Source organism: Meles meles, chromosome 2 (genome assembly GCF_922984935.1).
Source record: "Meles meles chromosome 2, mMelMel3.1 paternal haplotype, whole genome shotgun sequence".
NCBI classification, from domain to species: Eukaryota; Metazoa; Chordata; class Mammalia; order Carnivora; family Mustelidae; genus Meles; species Meles meles.
The window spans coordinates 38126097-38148286 of record NC_060067.1 but is presented as its reverse complement, the minus strand read 5'-3'; positions in this window follow the sequence as shown (position 1 = coordinate 38148286).

The following is a 22190-nucleotide window of genomic DNA, read 5'->3' as shown; positions in this document are numbered from 1 at the left end:
TCCTCATCTGAACAAGGGGAATTATAACACCATTTTCATATGGGTTACTTTGAGGATTAAATGAGATAATGCATGTTATAATCCTCCAGAAATATTACTGTTAGAGTGGACGATTTGCCTTTGCCAGGTCAGTGATATGACCATTCTGTTTATTTTTATATTCACAAATGCACTGGACTTTAATTCATTCTCTTAAAATTCCAACGTTAATTCGAAATCACGACAGTGGGTTTCAATACCTGGAATAACTGAGCAACGGAGCATCCTCACTTTTGCTCCGTAGGGCACTGTTTAAATTCTAAAGATGAGAGAGAAATCGTGCAGAAAGGGAAACTGCCTTTGCCTCTCCTGTTTGGAGGCCCTCCATCGACTGCCCTCCTGCTCTGACCTCTCATTTATTACCTCTCTTTCAAGAAGAAAGCATGGAGAGGAAAAACAAAATGCTCTCAATGAAAATATTTGACAAAAAGAAAACCTTCGCTTGGTTGTCATTGCCATATGCTGAATAGCCACTGTCTTTTGATCACTCACCTTGGCATTTTATGCTTTTGGGAAAAAAAAAGGAGAAAAAAAAGCTCAGAAGCAGTAATGATATAATTGGGGTGATCTATGTTTGGAAGAACGTGGACAGGGCAAATGCCATGATCCTTCATTGCTCCAGAACCAGAAACTAATGAGTCTGATTCACCTCTTTGCCTCAAACATGCCTTGGCTGAAGGTTAATCACATTAATTCCTATGAGTCAACATTCTGTCATGTCATGGAAAAAAAAAAATGGTAACCATTCTAATAGTTAAAGCCCCATGTGATGATTTTCAAATTCTCCTGAACCATCTGAATCCTGCCAACTTTGTATGTCCTTTGGGTTAACTCTTATCTATCCAACAAATACTTGGTTGCTGAGAGTCTAGAAACAAGTGCTTTTACACATCAGGGCATTTAAATTGAGGAGCATGGGAAATTGCAGAAGAGGAAAGTCAGAGTATGCCCATGAAGACTAGAGAAAATGGGTATCAGAAATGAATGGATGCTTTTGCAGACCAGTCATATCAAGTCTAGAATAAAATGAAACCCCACATCTTTCTTTCCATTTTCCTTTCAGACTAGCCTTTTACCTAAAAAAAATCAAGGTTTACAGGTGATTAGCTCATCTTTAGCCCAAAACCATAAAAACAAATGGGTGTTTTATCTGAGTTAGCATTGCAACCCATCATGATGCTTAATAACTACAAAGATGACCTAGCCCGATGCTCTCTCAAAGAGTGATGTGCATAGAAATTCCCTGGGGGTCTTATTAGAATGCAGATTTTGATTCTGTATCTCTGGAATGGGGCCCAAGACTCTGTATTTCTTACAACTAATTCTACTGCCTTCAAATTCAAGGTCTACAGATTGCATTAATATGTTCAAAGTAAAATCACTTCTAAGGAACCATCTCATTGTTTAATCTGTGTCAAAATTCTATGATTCAGAACCCAGTCCCCTATTTCAGTCAGAATCTTCATGAAAGTTTTTCACAGTATCTTGATGATTGACTCATGTCTACAGCCATGAAGATTCTTCAGAGCTGCTCAATAACCCAAGTCTTAATTATTAAAAGTTTATTGGAATGGGTGGATCATTATGATGTATACAGAATTTTTTTATTGGGCTCGATTTTTTTCTCAGATGTAAATTTTAACTTTTTAAATCATAAAATAAAATTTAAGGTGTAAATTTAGGGTCTGTTCACATTTCTAGTACATTAACAGTTGTTAATATGGAATGAACATAAGTGACATAAAAGAAATATGAAACTAATCAATAATGTGACATTGTAACCAAAATGGAATAGATGGGTAGGCCAGATCACAGGCACTTAAGTGTCTGATGCACTGCTTTGAGACAAGATCTTTGGCACCAATGACATTAATAGTATATAAACAGCAAAGTCCTAGTTTAAGATACCCTAGCACGCAGCAGAGGCTAGCATGTCCTGAATTCCCTGTAACAGTGTGTTGGACTTAGATGAAGTCTAAGGCTGTGCTCTATTCACCAAAAGTCTTTGTCAGAAAAAAATAGTGAAAAGAAAAATGCTACCATAGAAGAAAGACTTTTTAATAAGAGGGATGTATTCCCAAGGTCTCTTTTCCTGTAGGATATCTCAGCCATTCTCAATTTCCATAGTCTTTTTGTTATTCTGCCACATCCAATAAGTCCTACCCTTAAATAAACCCAAGAGTCTGTCTTCCCAGTGCCTGCGTTCAAGTCACTTGAGATCATCTGGGGCAAATCACATCACCAGGTTGGTTGATAGCACTTTCAATTTGTAATTCCTAGTCCTGGCTCAGCTTTCCACATCCCTTATAATCTTATCACATAATTCCAATCAGTGCCTTCCAATCACTTTCTGCAGATTCTTTTTGTCCTTCACACTCCTCAGATGACCAACACCTCCTGTGTTCCCTTCAATGTCACTGGATGGCCTTAGCTAAGTATGGCTTGTAGTAAAGCAAACTATCTGAAAGCAAACTGTGTAGGTTTGTATTCAGGTTCTGGCAATTTGCCTAAATACAACTTTAAATATTAACACCTGATCTGATACATGATTTGCAAATATCTTCTCCCATTCGGTTATCTTCTTGCTTTACTGATGCTTTTCCTTCACTGTGCAAAAGTTTTTATTTTAGTGTAGTCACAATAGTTGAATTTCATATTTTAATTATACTTGAGTAAATAAATAGGAAAAAAGGAAAAATAAATAATTTTTAAAAATCAATGTAACTTTTAGCATATATTTCTTAACAGTTCTTTATTAGTAAAATAGAGGCAGTAATAGTTTGTATCTCATAAGGTTATTATAAGTAGTAAATGAATCAGGACATGTAAATCTTTTAACACAATGTCTGCTGTCAATAACATCAAAAGTTTACTATTTTTCTAACTGTATGTTCACAGAAGAAATGAAGCCACTAGATAGAAATTCCCTTAACTTCCCAACCTCCTATCAACAAATCCATTTGCACCCTCATGACCTCATCTAAATCTTATTTCCTCCAAAAGGCCCTACCTCCTGAGGCCATCACATTGAAGTTAGGATTTCAACATACAAATTTGGGGAGGACACAAATATTCAGTCTATAACATTAACCTACAACTAATTGACTCCCACCCCTCCACCAAAAATCCTCTAGATAAAGTTACAAATAATTCCTGCATTCCTAATTCCCAATGATCATATTGCTTGAGCTCTCCCCAGAATTCACACATGGACTAGCTTTCTCTTCAACTTCCATAACACTACACCCTCCTGATTTTCTTCTTACTCCATAGCTCATGCCAGAAATGTCACAATCTCCAATCACCAAGTGTGATGATTCTTCATCCTAAATATTTTAAAATGCATCCACTTTTTCTCATGGCTACTGAAGTCATAGTAGATAAATAATATTCTTCTACCTAACCATCTGAAACATTCTTTTTTATTCTCCACACAGCATCCAGTGATTAACTTAAAAACTTTATAGCTTTCCTTAAAATCTTTCAATCACTATTTATTGCTTTAGGTTGAAAAGAACACTTTTTACATTTAACTGTATTATAAAAAATTCAAATATACTTCAAAGCAGGGAGACTGTTATAATAAATCCTCACATATCCATTACGTAGACTTAATAATTGTTATCATTTTAATCATATTTCCTTCATTGTTTTCTCTTTGTTCAATTGTTTTTTGATTGTGGTAAAATACACATAACATAAAATTGATCATTTTAACCACTTTTAAGTGCACAATTCTATGACATTACATACGCATGGTTGTGCAACCATCAGTACCACCCATCTCCTAAAAATAACATTTTTGCTACATGACAAAGATGACAAACATGAACTGCTCTTCATCCCAGTCATCCTCCATCACTACAGGCAAGTCGTTGTGGCCTTTGTATAGTTTCTTGTACCTGCCAATCTTGTTCCTTACTCAAAACCTTCACCCATGCTTTTCCCCCTGCTTAAAATGCTTTTTCCCACCCACTTTACTAGCTGAATCCTACTCATTACTGAAGATTCAGCTTAAACATTAGCTCTTTCCCTGAAAATGCATACTAGGCAAGGTCTCTGGCCGCATATTTTTGCTATATGCCTTACTTCTACATATGGAAGTTAGCCCTAGAGCCAGACTGCCTGGGTTTGAATCTTGGCTCTGTATGACCTTGGGCAAGTCGTTGTGTCTCTGTGTCTCAATTTCTATCTGCAAAATGGAGACAATAGGACCTACCTCTAGGTTATTTTGAGAATTATTTAAGTATTTAGAAGATGGCCTGGAACTTAGTGTTGTATAAGTATTAGCAATTACTATGCTTCAAAATACTTATGGACTTAGGGAGATCTGGATGGCTCAGTCAGTGAAGCGTGGGACTCTTGGTTTCAGCCCAGGGTCCTGAGATCCACCGCACCCATAGGGTTCCCAGCTCAATGGGGAGTCTGCTTCCCCTCACTCTCTCTCTCCTTCTGCCCCTCCCCCCTGCTTGCACACTCTCTCAATCTCTCTCAAATAAGTAAACCTTTAAAAAACTACTTATGGATTTTGTGAAAGTTTTGTTAAATATCTGTCTGCCCCCATGGAGTCTCTTGCCATCACCACTGTATTCAAGACTCTAGTGCAGTGCCTGTCACAGTATTCCTCAATCAATACTGTTTGAATATTGGTCTCCCCTCTAACATTTCTAGTTCAGAATATTGTTGGTAAGATCAAACTGAAGAAGGAGGAAGGAAGGAAGGAAAGTAGGGAGGAAGGAAGGAAGATGGATTCATGAAAATTTTCTTTAGATCCCAATGTGCATCTAGATACTGTTGTTGGGAAGGTCAGGCATAAACAAATGACAGTAAAGTGTATCTGAGATGTTGAGGATCCACATACTAAACTGCCATAGTTCATAATGTATATTGGTATACCCCAAAAGGAGTTCCTTGAAATGCTGGTTTATGAAATAGTCAAAAGAAAAAATGGGAACTTTTTATTTTGATTAATAAATGTGGGAAATACTTCAAATAATTGTCCCCTTCCTCCTTCATAGCTTCGTAATATATGTTACCCTGTAGAGCACTGGAAAATAAAATACTTCAACTTCTTTAACTCAGAATTTCTTCTTTCTTCTGTCCATAGAACTTTTTCTTTTTTTAGAATACCTATTAATTAGCCATAGGAACCAAGTTTCATAGACTCTAAGAGCTTGATGGGGCATAGGGTAGAAGTAATATGATTTTAGCAAAAGCAAGATCATTGTAGACATAAGTGATCTAAGAATGTTTCAGGTTCAAGTTGAAATGTCAGCCTGGCAATACAGAGAACAGAATTTAGATAGACAAAGAGAAAAGAGGAAAACATTTCACAGATAACAAAATGTTAGTCACAGAAATGGGCTTAATTTGGTAAGTATGTGGCTCAATTGTGTCGATATCAAATCTCACAATGTTGCCAATTTTTCTTTAGGATGCTTAGTAAGAGCTACATAATTATTTTTCTTTGAAGTTTCATGGAGAAGTTGAGAATTTAACTTGCATTTGAGGAGGAGTTGGCTGGGTGGGTGGTGTGGAGAAGAGAAGAAAAATGTAAAGGTTTCTGAAAGGGAGGGGAAAATGGACAGGCAAAATGGCATTCATTGACACTGTTCCCCTCAGGCTTTTCTGTATATTTTATCATTAAACTTTTCAACAACAATCCTCTACAGCGGTTATTACCATATCCGTTTTACAAATAAGTAACCTGGGGCTCAGAGAACTTATGTAATATGTCCAAGAACACACAGCAGAGTTTCAGTGAGAATCTAAAATACTCTTTCCGTTATACCACACTGTCCCCTAAATTCAATTGGAAATTAAAACTATACACACTGTTCTCTCTTTTTTGTCACCACCACCATCCCCTCATTATACTCTCAATAACGTCTGACACACACACACACACCCCACCCCTTCCCACGCCTCATCTCCACACAGACATACAGAAAATGTGCTCTTCATCTTTCTGAATATATTCATGCTGTCCTGCATGGAAGCCACAAGCCACATGTGGCTGTCAAATACTTGAAACCTGGCTAGCCCAAACTGAGATGTGAGTGTAAAAAACACATCAGATTTCAAAAACTTAGACTCCCCCTCAAAAAAGTAAAATATCTCATTAATAATTTTCACATTGATGACATATTTAAAGGATAATCATTTAAGCATATTGGGTTAAGTACATCATTCTTAAAATTAATCTCACCTATTCCTCTTTCCTTTCTCAAGTACCTACTAGAAAATTTTACATTACACATGCAGGATATATTTGTGGCTCAAATCATATTTTGATTGCATAGTCTGGTGTGTAACATAAGCATTTCTTTTTGTCCTTTTACATTCTGTGCTTGAAATTCTCAAGACTTCTCCCATGATTAGGATTAATCCCTTGAAATGCAAGTCCACATAAGTGAATGGATCTATTAGAAATTAGCCCAATCATCAGGAAAGGCCCCAAATGAATAGAGCTGAGTCAGGGAGAAAAAAAAAAAAGATTCAGATAGAATCCAGGCCAGGTAGAGAAAGTGGGGGAAATTAATGGAAGCTGGGTTTGGTGCTATAGGAAGTTTGGCAGGTGACCAAAGAATGAGGGCCTCAGAAATTTAGATAGACACTGAAAATAGAAGAACTACCACCCTGGCAGGGTACCAAGGATGGGCCCTAAACACTCATTTGCATGAATTCTCTTTTTTTTAATTTTTTTTAAATTTAAAGATATCTATTTATTTGAGAGAGAGAAGAGAGACAGAGAGAACACAAACGGGGAGTGGCAGAGAGAGAGGGAGAGGCAGAAGCAAGTGCCTGGCTGAGCGGAGAGCCCAACTCAGAGCTCAGTCCCATTGATCATGACCAGAGTCAAGGCAGATGCTTAACCAACTGAGCCACTCAGGCACCCCTGCATGACTTCTTTTTTAAAAACTAAACACTACATCAAAAATTAATGGTGTATTGTATGTTGGCTAACTGAACACAATAATATTTTTTTTAAAAAAAACTAAACTTTGTTCTGTAAAAATTATGATCTTAATGCCAAAGATACACTCTGATACCATGATTCCAAGGGAGGTCTCAGCGCTGCAATCCAGTCAGGGCTTTCTGGTAACCCTAGGACTCAACAAGTATTATTGATTTCAGTGGGGTTCGACTTGAGGGAGAGCTGCCACACTCACACCATTGACTAACTACCAGCCCAGTGAAGCTGTTGACTCAGTGTCTCTGGGTTTGGAAGAGAAGGGATGAATAAGGGCAAACAGTGGACTCTTAACTCAGTTGCTTTGAAGAAAACTATTGCTACTCTTTGTATAGAGGTCTCCCTTCCCATCATTAGTTGCTTCATTATACCTGCAAGTTCATCCCTGATGTGGAAATATTTTCTTGAGATCTGTTACAACCACATGCTTATCTGAGGCAATTTGAGTACTCTTCTGACTGAAGTTGAGAATTTCTCAACTGTTTCTCGAGCTCTAATTGCTATTTTAAAATGTTAAAATGTGTAGCAAGTGGTGAAGAAAATGGCACTATTTAGATTCTTTTGTTTTATGTAACTTAACATTTAGAGATCATTGTATGTGTCCTCTCAAGAAAGAAGATTCAAAGGACAAAATGTGATTTTTAAAGGGGATGGGGGAGGGGGCAGGAACAGTGCCAGAATCTTATCTCTTGAAATGCTGTGTTTATGTAAATAACAGTATGCTTTGTATATTGTAAAAATTAAATTACTGTAACTCCATGAAGTGGTGAGGAAATACTGGGATAAGGGACTCAGACCCATGACGATTAACTGTGTCACCTTGGGTCACTTACTTCATGAAGTTTGTTTCTCTCCTGTAAAATGAGGATAATTAAATTTCCCTCCTGAGGTTGGAGTGAAGAAAGCAAAATCAATGGACTGTAAGTCACAATTACCACCACCTGGAACAGAAGAGCTACTAACCCTCTCAGTGTACTCCTTCCATTTTTAAAGCAAGGGACATTACCTCCTTCACTCAAGAAACTTCAATCATGAATCAGAACATCTTAGAACAATTCAAAGTCCTCTTGGTAAATTCCCAAGTCTGTTGTTCTGGTCACAGAGCAACCCTCTCTGGAAGGCTACTCCATCCCTGTTCCTCAGAAGCACTCCTTTTACTTCTCTTGTTTGCATAATAAGAAAATGACAGGGATACCTGGGTGACTCAGTCAGTTGAGCATTTGCCTTTGGCTCAGGTCATGATCTCAGGGTCCTGGGATAGAGCCCTGTGTCCGGCTCCCTGCTCAGCGGGGAGTCTGCTTCTCCCTCTACATGCCCCCACCCCACCCCCACCACTGCCCGGCTCTTGCCTGAGCACACATTCTCTCTTTCTCTCTCAAATAAATAAATAAAACCTTAAAAAAAGAAAATGACAATTTTCTCTATCCCACATGAGTGATCAGTTTTACTCTTTCAACATTTGCATTTCTGTCTCTATCCAGTAGCCCTTCCTTTAAAAAGCAGTCTTCATTTTGCACTTGAGTCCCAACCCGGGAGCCTCTCAAGACAGTGAGAAGACAGGACGCAAGATTCTGTCTCCTCTTCTAAGACTGTGGCATCTTGTTCTCCTGGAAAGTTACAGGACCACTGATTTCAGTTCATTAATTAAGAAAAGCTTTCAAACAGGGAGACCCTTACAGAAATGGATCCAGTAGCCTCAGGAGGTAATAAATTTCCCACCATTCGAAATGCTCTGGCAGGTGTTAGAAGACAACTTGTTTATTCACTGAGTAAATACTTAATGAGTCCCTACCTCATGCCTGTGATGGGACGCTGGGAGCAGAAAGTGAATGAGACAGACAAGGCCCCTGAGTCAGGGTGCTTTTAATCTAGTAGAGGAGACAAATGCAAAAGCAAATAATGTTATATTTTGCTAAATTACAGAAACACATAGGGGGCAGCTAACGCCTAATGAAGACTTTCTATAGAAATGAACATCCAGCTCAGATCTAAAGGAAATATGAAGGTAAAAAGAGCAGAGAAAAACACGTTCAGACACAGGCACAGCATAGGAAAGTCTAGAGTGAAGAGAAAATAAGGCTCCAACAAACTGTCAGTATGAAGAGAACAAAGGAGAGGGGAGTGGCCAGAAAGGAACTTGAAAAGATGAGCAGGAACATGAACAAGGAAATTTAAAGAGTCATACACACATGTCAAAGAGCTTAGATTTTATCTCCACTGAAACCAGAATGCACTGGTGGTTTTCTACAGATCACAGATCGTGTGTCTGGGAGTCTGGCCCTATCCCTAACCTCCAGGGATTGAATGGAGAGCTACCTGGCCCATATCCTTCCACTTTCAGTCCAGGAGAGGGCTCTCTCTGAGAGGGGTGTCGGCATCTCTGACCTGGGTATATGAAGGGAAAAAAGAAGTTGTTCTAAATTTTCTGACCATTATCATTTCTCTTAAAAAGGCAGAGAAAAGGAAAACTTCCAAGTGATCCTTACAAGACCTATGGAAAAATGAGTGTCCCATCAACCAGAGATCCATATAGTGATTACCATGGAACAAGGAATTCCTTAACAAAGAATCTGTTGGCACTCTAAAGATAAATGTACACTACTAGCAAAAGAAAAATAAAAAAGAGCATCTGTGAGACAAATACTACAGAAGGAAAAAAATCCTATATTACTGACCTTTCCAGGAACGGGTAAATTCCCTGCCCTACCTCCCACTTCCATAGTCACAAAGACATAAAAAATTTCTAGTAGAGAGAATGACTCAATCTTTTTTTTCTATAAATAACTAATTTCTTATTAGCATAATAACAGCTAACATTAATTGAACATTTACTATGTGCCAGAAAGACATTAAGTGTTTTACATGCATTGCTTTATTTAATCCTCACGTGACTGAGAGGTAAGTAGGTATCATCATTGTTCCCATATTATAGATAGAAAAACTGAGGCTAAGAGAGGTTGAGGAATTCACTCACCATCGCAAAGCACATAGTGATGGAATCAGGGATTCAGACTCAGAATCACAGCCACTACACAAGCATCTTAAGAGGCAGAATTCAGGGGCACCTGGGTGGCTCATTGGTTAAGCATCTGCCTTCAATTCAGGTCATGATCCCTGAGTCCTGGGATGGAGCTCCCTGTTGGATTCCCTGCTCAGCAGGGAGCCTGCTTCTCTGTCCCCTCCCTGCTCATGCTCTCTCTTGCTATCTCTGTCTGTCTTTCTCAAATAAATAAAATCTTAAAAAAAAAAAAATGCAGGGGCACCTGGGTGGCTCAGTAGGTTAAACCTCTGCCTTTGGATCAGGTCATGATCTCAGGGTCCTGGGATCGAACCCATTGGGCTTTCTGCTCAGCGGGGAGCCTGCTTCCCCCCACCCACCTACTTGTGATCTCTCTGTGCCAAATAAATAAATAAAATCTTTTAAAAAAGGAATTTGTAAAAAAAAAAAAAACAAAAAAAAAACAAAGGCATAATTCACACTACCTGCTTCCGCAACATCTAGTGTGCTTGGTAAAGGTACAAATTCTCTAGGCCCACTCCAGGCCTGTGGAATTAGGCATTCTCTGCAGGAGTGGGGTTTAAAATTTTTTTTTTTTCTTTTTTACAGATAGAGAGAGAGAGAGAGATTACAAGTAGGCAGAGCAGCAGCCAGAGAGGGGAGGAAGCAGGCTCCCTGCCAAGCAGAGAGCCCGATACGGGGCTCGATCCCAGAGACCCTGAGATCATGACCTGAGCTGAAGGCAGAGGCTTAACCCACTGAGCCACCCAGGCGCCCCAAGGGGGTTTAGTGATCATATTTTCATCAGGTACCTGGGGTAATTCTTAGGGACACTGAAGTTGGAGAAACCCTCCCCTCCCTACACCATTCAAAAGATGACTCGAGTAACTGCCCCAGCCTTCCAGGGGGAAAATGGTCTAAGGGAGAAACACTCACTTTTGTTGTCTTTGAGTATGACTGCTCCCACAGCAAAACTGTCAAATTGGTAAAGGGAAATCTAACTCCCACCTGCCTCAGGGCTTTTGCCGTCATTAAAGCTGGGGTTGCTCCCCACAGTCAGCGCCCCCCAGGGACCCTTGTTCTTCAACCTAGAGCAGCCTTTGCTGATGCCATAACAGATGGCACTTGGCTGTAGTCCCTCAGCTCCCAGCTCTGTCCCTTACAAACTACATAAAAATAGAAGAGTTATTTAAATTCTCTGGGCCTCAGTTTGGATATTTGTAAAATGGGAACAATACTCGGGAAACAGATTTACAACAAAGAATAGATTAAATATTATCAGATATTTGATGAAAAATTTATCTAGCCTAAAACCTGATGCCTGAGACGTTCTCAACAAATGGTGATATGAGTGATTTCTTTAAAGAGCCCAGAACTCTGGGAAAGTCCTTTGATTTTGAGACCAATTTCAGAATAATGGGCAACCAGCCTTGCCCTTTAAGTTGGACAGATGTGTGATCGAGTCTGGACTTGGTCAGTCCCTGGGAGACCCTGGGCAACTTACTTAAACACAAAAACTTTTATCCTGTCACTCATTACACAAGACATGCTTACTTCTTAGTTCTTTTAAGAATTAAAAGAAAAAATATGCAACGTTCTCACACACAGTGAGCTCTCGATATCTGTCGTCTTCCCTCCCACTTTAAAGCCAACTCACCTTGATTTCTCAACAACCTCAGAAAGCACTTCGCTATAATTTAACTTTGCATATTTTATTGAATTTTAATTAACTCCTTTTAAATCAGCAAGATAGTACTTCAGTAATTTCCCATTAATTTATTGACTGGAACCCAAACATTATCCAAGTATTAGATACGGGGCATTTCCTAGTCTTTCCTTATCAGCCCAAAGGATTTGGCCAGAATGTGTTCCCTTAGAATCCATGTAGCTCAAGCCACTTCTCTTCCAGGTAAGGAACTAGCAGCCCAAAGAGGGGAAGTGATGGAAAATCCAGGTCAGCTACACAGATGGTTAAAGAGTTGGAAAATGAAGTTTGTGAAAAAATAATCTTAAAAAGGAGAAATTGTTTGTTCCGGAGATACTGAGGACAATTCAGTGATGGTAATCAGGCATACCAATGTTTATGCTCCAAGGAAAAGTGCGCCTCAGTTGCCTGCCATTTCCACCAAAGACAAGGGGCTCTGGACCGAATCACAGCAGGAAAGATTTAGAACAAATACAAGAAAGAGGATGGCAACAACAGAGCTGACAGTTCCTCTGATTTGTTTTCTATTATCCTTTATAATTCTCCCAGAGTTATGATTCAAATATCGGGCTTTGGCCACATGTAATTACTTCTCTAAGTTTCATTTATTCACTCAATGCACAATTGGGGAGCCCTTCAAGAGCACCAAGCACTATGCTGGGTTCTGGGGAGATAAGAACCACATGGATGTGGTCCCTAAATTTGTGGCATTACGGTCCAACTGGAGTACATGTTCCACACAGGGTCCTTAGAAGGGCAAATCTAGACTATAATGATTATTTTCTTGTTCAGCAACTTTGGAGATTTCTACATCACCCTATAGGTAAAGATACTAAATTCCAAATTCCTTAGTATGTCATTCAAGTCCCCTCAAGGATCTTACCCTCTTTCTAGTCTCATCTCTTAGCATTGCTACGGCATACCCCAACTACACCCAGTCCCCTAAATATACTTTTATGAAGAGATCCTTTCGTAGCTCAGGGGGTTTGCCCATGCTATTTCTTCTGTTTGGTATGCTCTGTTACCCAACATCACTGAACTCCTGGAAATAGAGAAGTCCTCCTAGTAAGTACTGAATCATCATGAGTTCTGTGTATCAGTCAGTATCCCTGATAGATTGTGAGCCCTGAGAAACCAGGCATCAGGGAACATCACTATGGTCTAGTGATTAGAAAAGTGGCTCACATTATGTCATCAATATGTGGATGATTGATACAGGAAGGAAGGAAGGAAGGAATAGAGAGAGGGAGGGGGAAGTGAGAGAGGAAGGGGGGAACGGAGAGAGGGAGGGAGTTCCATATGATGGGCTCAGTGGGTTAAGCCGCTGCCTTCAGCTCAGGTCATGATCTCAGGTCCTGGGATCGAGTCCCGCATCGGGCTCTCTGCTCAGCAGGGAGCCTGCTTCCCTCTCTCTCTCTCTCTGCCTGCCTCTCTATCTATATGTGATCTCTCTCTGTCAAATAAGTAAATAAAATCTTTAAAAAAAAATATCTTATAGTATATATAGAAGGGATTTTATATTATGTAATTTGGGAACTTTTCAAGAAATCTCTGGAAAGTCATTGTCTCTGTCTGTTGTTGAAGCTTGAAGTCCATCTAAAAAGAAAAGATTAATGTCAAGTGGGGAAAATAAGGATAAGCTCAAATCCAAGGGCACAGCTAGAATCCAGATCTGTTCTCACTGGCTCTGACCTTGATGGCATGGGCATTCTACAGGAGAAGCTGGTGCTCACCATCTGGGAGATAAAGATACGCCTGGCTTCAGCATTGGAGAAGTGGAGGGAGGATTCACAAAAAGGTGGAGAAGTTGCGGGCGTGGCTGCTGCCCCATATCAGTAAGGTAAGTCAGCAGATCATCAGCCATGTGAGAGCTATGAACCGCTGTGCTCCACGTCCACCTTGTCTCTTGTGGCCTCCCCTAACTGAAAACATACAGAGAAGTGGATTCTGGGGAATGTAGTTCAGGCTGACCAAGTTGACACATTTCAGAGCCACCATGTGTTTCATAGCCAACTGGTTAAAAACCACAGCATGCCCTGTTTCTTGGAGAGACTCACAAGCACATCACTGTATCGAAGGCTTAGGCAGGTCCTTAAGTTAAAAATGAATATTTAACTTTGATCTAGGATTTCCCACACTTGGAATCGCTATTTTGGAGAGTCAGTGATTACTCTCTGGCATGATGTCTGTTTTTTGGGGGATGTTTCTGTGACTAAATCTCAGAAAAAACTCTATAGTGAGAAGTTTCTTCAGTGTGTCAGTGTAAGTGCTTGTACTAAGTAATCTTCTTACCAATGTATTCAATCAAGGAAAGATACACTGAACTTGGGCAGCGGTCTGAAGAAATTTAGAGCTTTTCAAATACTACTAAGTAACCTACTTTATGTGGCTCTATTTTATTTCCATTAAAAGCCTGACAATAAGGAAAGCTCATTTGATTTCCTCCTACAGAAGCAACACAGGCACACATCTTATAACAGAGTCATTGTATTTTAAACATTTTAAAACTAGATCACAAAAATAGCTACCATCTGAAGCAGCAGAGTAGGACTTAAGAACATGGACTCTGAAACCAGGCTGCTTAAACTTGTAACTCAGTTCTACCACTTATTAGCTCTGTGACATTGAGTAAGTTACTTATCTGCCCTGAGCCTCAGTTTTCTGACATGTAGAATGGGGATGGTAGTAATATTTCCCCCCTCATAAGTTGTAATGAGTATTAAAATCTGTAATGTTGGTAAAGTGTTTTAAACATTGCTTGTCACATTGTGAATGGATGTGTGTGTGTGTGTGTACTGTTCCTCATAGCAATCCCTGCAGGGTCTATACTATAATCCCAATTTTATAGATGAGGAAACCGAGTCAAAGAGAGGAAAAGCTATTAGTCATTCTCTCTCAGGTCATATAGCATGAGGCCGAGCCAGGACAAAACCCTAGATGACTCTGACTCTGACACATGGTCTCATTCCATGAGGCCACGGCACCTCCCAAGCAAAACTTTATGGTTCCCTGAGACTTCTTCCTGAAAGTCTCAAAAGACAAAATCAAATTGACTAGGTCCAGAAATGGAATTAGTCCCTCTCCCCCGGGGTGCTAAAGTTGTTGCTGTCACTCATTCTTGACCTAGACTAGATATGAATGCGGAACTTAGAATGCAAGGCTCCATGGGTTTATTTTGCCCTGAGCTTACATGGTCCCTAGAAAGTTCTCTAAATACTTTCAATCAAGGGCTCAGAAAAATTTTTAAAAATAACCTTGCACGTACAATTAGAAACTGGCGTGTGGGGAATTGAATATGAAATGAAACTGTCTGTGATTTTCAGGGACTACTTGAAGGGAGGTACTTTGAAGAAAACACCTCACACTCTCAAAACTCACACCAGGGGTCTGACGTGACTGTTGACGGTAGGCTCACGTGAGCTCGAGGGCAGAGACTCTGAACCAAGACCCTCTTCTTGCCACCGGTCAGAGACAGAAACCAGGCTGGAAGGGTCTGAGGCAGGTATATTCTGATTTTGTGTTATTATGATCATGAAGACAATTACAGGAATGTAAGTCAGGAAAATATTTTAAAAGCAAGTACAAAATAATGCCTTTCACATAAAAACCATATATCTGTGTATGTTTGAGAAACAGATCAAAAATAAATTTCCAGGGACACTGGGTGGCTCAGTGGGTTAAAGCCTCTGCCTTCGGCTCAGATCATGATCTCAGGGTCCTGGGATCGAGCCCCCCATCGGGCTCTCTGCTCAGCAGGGAGCCTGCTTCTCCCCCTCTCTCTGCTCTCTCTGCTTGCCTCTCTGCCTACTTGTGAACTTTGTCAAATAAATAAACAAAATCTTAAAAAATAATAATAATAAATAAATAAATTTCCACATATGTCTATAATCGTACAAGTAATTTGAAGGATGGATGCCTTCCGTACACTGGATCATGGTTTCTCTACAGGCTGTGAAATAGTGCAAAAGAGAAAAAAGGTTTTTGTTCACACTTTGGGAAGCTTCTCTGATTCCTGCTGCCTGCACTGATCTCTCACATCCCTGGACCCCTGCTGCCAATACAGTCATCCCCACATGTTTTGAGTCTGTGGTTCTTGTACTTATTAAGTGACTGACCTAAGCAAGTTTCCTAACTTCTGTCATCCTGTTTCCTCAGTGTCAGAATGAGAAAACTAATACCAGCGTCACAGAGTTGCAATGAGAATGAGCTTCCCTAACTACAAAGGTACTTCCCTCAGAGTGTAGCACAGAATGAGAGCTCAGTCAATGGTAGTGGTCCTCGGGCTCTCTGCACCCCTGCTTCCTGTCTCACAGGCCATGGTACTTGATGGGAGCACTGGGGGATATTGTGAGACCCATGAGAACTTGAACACATCTGTTTCTAAGATTTCAACTATACCATCATCACAACAGGAATCATATCAGTGAGTCAGCCTATAGTTGTAAAATGACTCTCAAGGCAGAATAAATCCTGATTTATGGTGTTAATTTTGTAAGAGAATGAATGTGTAAGCATGAGTGAAAGGCAGATCAGTGTCTTCCTCAGAACTGTTAGATACAGGTGATAGAAGCCCAACTTAAATAATAATCAATAGGAATTTATCTCCTCATTTAGCTAGCAATTCAGGGGAGATCTTATTTAAGGTGCTAAAAAAAAAAAAAAACCAAGTGTTCAATGTCATCAGAAGTATTTCTCCATTTCTCTGCTTTGCTGTCCTCTGTATTGACTTCATTCTTAGGCAAAACCCTCAACCAAGATGGCCGGCAACTCCTGGCAGCTGACATAGCCTTAGCTAACACCATTGTTAGCAAAAGATTCACAAGCATTTGATTCACTGACATGGAATCCCGTATAATAGATCCAAGGAACCCACTTTACAGTCAAACAGGCAATGCTGTGGACACATAATAATGGGACACATTAGTTCTAATACATATCACTGCTAATTAGCAGCAGTGGCCTGATAAGCAATGATATGGCCTTTTGAAGGCACTGCTGGGACACTGGCTTGGTATGATACCTTACAAAGATGAGAGGCCACCATATATATACTCAAGATGCCTTTTATACATGAAATTGATGACCGTTATGGGTGCTGGTCTTGTATCCCTTGCCAGTAGAATGTATGTATGTGGGAACCAAGGGGTGGAAATAAGAATGACCCACTCACCATCACTTTCAAAGACCCATTTGAGGAATCTGTGCTTCCTGTCCTATAACGTTAGCCTCTGTCCACCTGAAGGATCTGGTTCCCAGAGCGTATTTGTGCCTCTCAGTTCCACATCTTTGTGTTATATGAGTCTGAATGTCCTGTTTTCTAGAAGGGCATGTTTCCACCAGAGGACAGAGTAAGGGTTGTAAGGGTCCCGTTAAACATTAAGCTATAGTTTCTGCCAAGTTGTTTCAAGGTATTCTTGCCAAGAGATCAGAAGGCAAGGAAAGGAGTCACCATTTTGGCAGAGCTGAGATCCTGATCATCAGGAGAAAGCTGTCACCAAAAAAAGAGGCAGGAAAAAAATGATTTAGCATCCAGATGGCCACAGGGAGGTTTCTTGGCATCCCCCTACCCCATTTTGATGTTAAATGAACAAAGACAATAGCCTTGGCCTGGAATGGGCATAGAGACCAGGGATAAAGATCTGGTTGCCCACCAGGTAGGCCACGAAGACCAAGAGCAATGCGATTTGAGAATGAGAGGTATTTGGAATGGGTGGTAGAGGAGGGAGATAAGGAGTATGATTCTGGCCTTGAGACAGCTATGGTGGTAAGAACTATAGGTCATCCAGCTAATGTTCCTCTCATATGTTTCCCCATGGAAAAGCCTCCTGGATGAATCCTGAAGGCATCCATTCCAGATGGGACACATTTTCTGTGTGAAGCAAGTGGATCCAAGTACTACACGGATGAGGTGTGGTGGGTGCCATGATGTGCTATCTGACCCCCAGGACTAAACATGCCCTCTCTCACAGCTGCTGGCAATGTTGGTGGCCAATACTAGTGGCCAATTTCTCCACCTACTCACTTTCTGGGGTTTTCCCTCCACAAAATGGTTTAACTTATCCACAGTTACCTCTGTTTTATGCAGGGGTAAAAGAGGTCTGACTGCCTTACCTCCATTCAGAACAATCCAAATGGCCATCTTAGCACCAGAACTCCCTGTGGGCCTCTGTTACAAATGCACTTTTGGCTTCTTCTTCTTGCCAGTTATGCCTTCCTCCTTTTTTTGTAGTGATGTTCCTGAGATCAAGCCCGGAAGCACCTCCTGCATGATCATCTTCATCTCAGAGTCTGTTTCCCTAGGTCCCTTACCTGAGACAAGAGCTAACATCTATGGACAATTTATTATGTGCCAAATACTTTGCAGATATTGACTCATTCAATATTCTCCAAAAAAACAAGATTATTCCCATATGACAGATGGGAATTTCCAGTTTAGAGAGGCTAAATGACTTACATGAAGCTTAATATAATGGTTTGGAAATTAAATTTGGGACAAATATGTACTTTGATCAGGTTGATCTCATGGAAATTTGGATTTCTACCAAGGTGCTCCTTACCAGCAAGTATATCTGATGATCCCTGACATGTGGTAAATTGTACCTACTGAGGTTCCGTTTACATCACACATGTTTCTGAAACTACTGGTGACAATGCCTTGGAGCCTATCCAGGGGCTACATCTCAGTGGGACTTTATTATACCTCACGAATTCCAAGGATCATTTTTTTTTATTATGACCAAATTCCAGTTTACAAGCCTGGCAAAAAGAAAAATAAAAAAGGAAAAGAAAGATGCTAATATTTATTGATTAGTTCAGGGATTTGCCCTGTACTAGTGTTTTTCAAATTTTTCTTACCTCATCCTGTAGTAAGAAATGCATTTTTCATGGGAACCTGGTTTATACGTTTTGTGTGTGTGTGAAACTGAAGCAAGAACTTCATTAATGTGACACACTCTGATATTTTCCATTCTATTTGCATTTTTTAAAGCTGGTGACTATCTACTATGTTGATTTCATATGAAATGATAATGAAGAACAGTTTATAAAACACCCCCAATGCCACAACTCTTCACATGTATTTACTAGTTTAACACCATTCAAACAAATTATTGTCATTCATTTTCTAATGAGGTCCATACTTTAATAACTATCCTAAGATTCTACAACTTACAAATGACAGAGCTGGAATTTAAACAAATTAAACTACTCAATTATTTTACATATTTTACAACTTCTTGGTCAGTATGCCCAATGCAAAAGAAAGAGAGAACAGAAGAAAAAATAAAGAAATATAGGGGTACTCTCCATTGATTTCCTTTTATTTCTTATACCAGCTTCACGATCAGTTTCAGGAAAGAGGCCAGAGCTAGCAAGAGGCCCAAACTCAATGCAGATGGAGTAACTGAAGGCAAATGGTGACCACCTTGCCAGTCCTCAGGAGAGCTCATGCAACTGAGTACATAGCTCAAGAAAACATTATCTTCCCATGTAGACAGTGTGTTTTCTAATCCCTGTGCAGCAAGACATAGAGGTAAGGACAATGTTGTTTCTCACCATCCTCATTTTAAGCACCATTTCTTTCGCTTCTTGAGAAGTAAAGGAACTGTCAAGTCAATCAATTCTCCTATTGACTTTTTTCTGGAAATCAATAAAGTGAGAAAATTTGCTCTGATGCAACTGAAGCACTTTATTCACTCTGGATTCTCATGGATAAGTGCAAGTGAGTTGTGATGTATTTTCTGAGCTACCCAAGTTGTAGTGTTTGTTAGCATTTGAGGAAAAAGATGAGTTGAGGAACAAAATTCCTTTAATCTGTCCTCAACTTCTTTAGCAACAAAAACCTCACAGCCAACACACTGAGGTGAGATGCACAGAGCATCTTCCTCTACGTGTAATTTTTTGTTTGTTTGTTTTCTACTGTCCCTAGAATACACATATAATACAATGAAAATGTAGACCAAGGTGATTAACAAGAGATATAAACTTGTGTCTTTTCTGGTGGAGTGTTGAGTCAGAGACCTTTGTACATGGTTCATGTGAGGAAGAAGAAAGAGCAATTCTTGACAAGCATTTACAAACTGATCTTCAGAGGGTGCCTGGGTGGCTCAGTGGGTTAACCTCCACCTTTAGCTCAGGTGATCTCAGGGTCCTGGGATCGAGGCCCACATGGGGCTCCCAGCTCAGCAGGGAATCTGCTTCTCCTTCTCCCTCTGCTCCTCCCCCTGTTCTCTCTCTCTCTCTCTCTCTCAAATAAAAATCTTTAGAAAAAAAAAGAGAGAAATCAGAAGTTTCTAGATTATTGCTCAACCCAAACAAAAATATTAAAATAAATCAGAGGCTAAGGAATATAGTTGTCATTCTTTACAAGGGTTTAAAATCTTTATTCTCTAATTGTATAAGTAAATGTCCAAAAGTTCAATATATATGGTACATTTATACTAATATGATGCTCATTGAATTTCTTTTCCATACTTATGTTTCATATTGGATTTTATTTGAGCAAAATGTCTTCCATGAATTTAAACCTCATGATCAACAGACAAGCAGTTACTTAGCTTGCCCAACATGAAAGATTTAATTAGTCAAAACTAACTTTCCTGATGAAATAAAAACACTAATTAACTTTCTAGAATATTAGTTTTCCTTAAAGCCCTCTCTTTTATCATCTTGATGTTGCTTATTAATAACTACAGCATTAAAAGCTTGAAAGTAAAATGATAAGGTCTTAAGTGGTGAACTTGGATTGTGATCATAGATTTCAAGGATAAGTACAGCCATTTAATTGCCAACAAAATAGATTTGTAGAAGTCATTAAGGCTTTGTGGCAAGATGTAAACAACCCGTTTCTCCTTATATACTTCCCCATATAAAATTTGATTGTTATTGGGGTTTAAAATGTGTCAAATCAATTACCTTGTCCTTCCCTCTAGATTTTGAGCAAACTGATAACTATACACAGGAAACATTGAGATCAAAATGTCAACCTTATTTATTCTTCTCCTATCCCCCTAACCCCCAAGATGGGATTGGGAGGGAGACAAACCATAAGTGACTCTTAATCGCACAAAACAAACTGGGGGTTGCTGGGGGGAGGTGGGGTTGGGAGGGGGGGAGGTGGGGTTGGGGGAGGGGGAGTGGGGTTATGGACATTGGGGAGGGTATGTGCTATGGTGAGTGCTGTGAAGTGTGTAAACCTGGCAATTCACAGACCTGTATTCCTGGGGATAAAAATACATTATATGTTTATAAAAAATAAGAAATAAAAAAAATAAAATGAAAAAATTTTTTTAAAAAGTTAAAAAAAAAAAATGTCAACCTTAGGGCGCCTGGGTGGCTCAGTGGGTTAAGCCTCTGCCTTTGGCTCAGGTCATGATCCCAGGGTCCTGGAATCTAGCCCCGCATCGGGCTCTCTGCTCAGCAGGGAGTCTGCTTCCCTCTCTCTCTCTCTGCCTACTTGTGATCTCTCTCTCTCTCTCTCTGTCAAATAAATAAATAAAATCTTTTTAAAAGAATGTCAACCTTATTACTGGTAAAGCTGAACCAGAAAAGGCAATTTGGATACAAGGCCCGAAACTGGGTGCCTGGGTGGCTCAGTCAGTTAAGCATCTGCCTTCAGCTTAGGTCATGATCCCAGGGTCCTGGGATGGGTCCTGGTCAGGCTCCCTGCTTAGCCAGGAGCCCATTTCTTTCTCTCCCTGCCACTCCTCCTGCTTATACATGGTCTCTCTCTCTCTCTCTCTCTCTCAATCTGTCAAATAAATAATTTTTTTTAAAAAGACCCCTAACTATGCCTCCCAAATTTATTCTTACCTAGTTTCAGGAATCAGTAGGTCATAGAAGTCCTGTTCCAGGGAGCTTCTCTCCAGAAGGAAGAAGAGAGAACACACAGACCACTGGAAGGCAGGATGATCCCAGAGAAAAGTCAAGATGCAAGCCAATGTTCATGCATTAATATTTTCCCCACCCTTCCTTTTATGGAGAGACAGAATACAAGTAGGCTCTAAAATATTTATTCACCACTTCTTTTGAGGAATGAAACTGAAGACACTTCATGGAACGACTAATAAAATAGGGTACCCTTTTATCAGCTGGGAAAATAGCAAGAATCTAGTGGCATACTTCAAATGGAGGACTGGCAGTTTGAATGCACCAGCTGCTCACAACACTGTGGGCAGCACTATAGGAAAATGATGAAAGACCATGACACTCCCCAAAGCTAAAAACTGCTTGTTGCCTGCCCTTCTCTAAAGCCTAAAGGGCAAAGGGAAGAGGGCAAAGAAGTGGTTACCAGAACAGGGCAAAAGCTGTGGGTATAGGAGAAAGGAACAAAACAACTGCCAGATTATGGTCAGACAGAGAGGGAACCAGAAAAACCAACTCCCCAAATTCTCTTTCTCTCTTCCATGTGCCTGCCCCCTACCCTCTCCAAGAAGAGCACGGTTGATGCAGTCCAGAGACATCAGTCTTCCAGAATA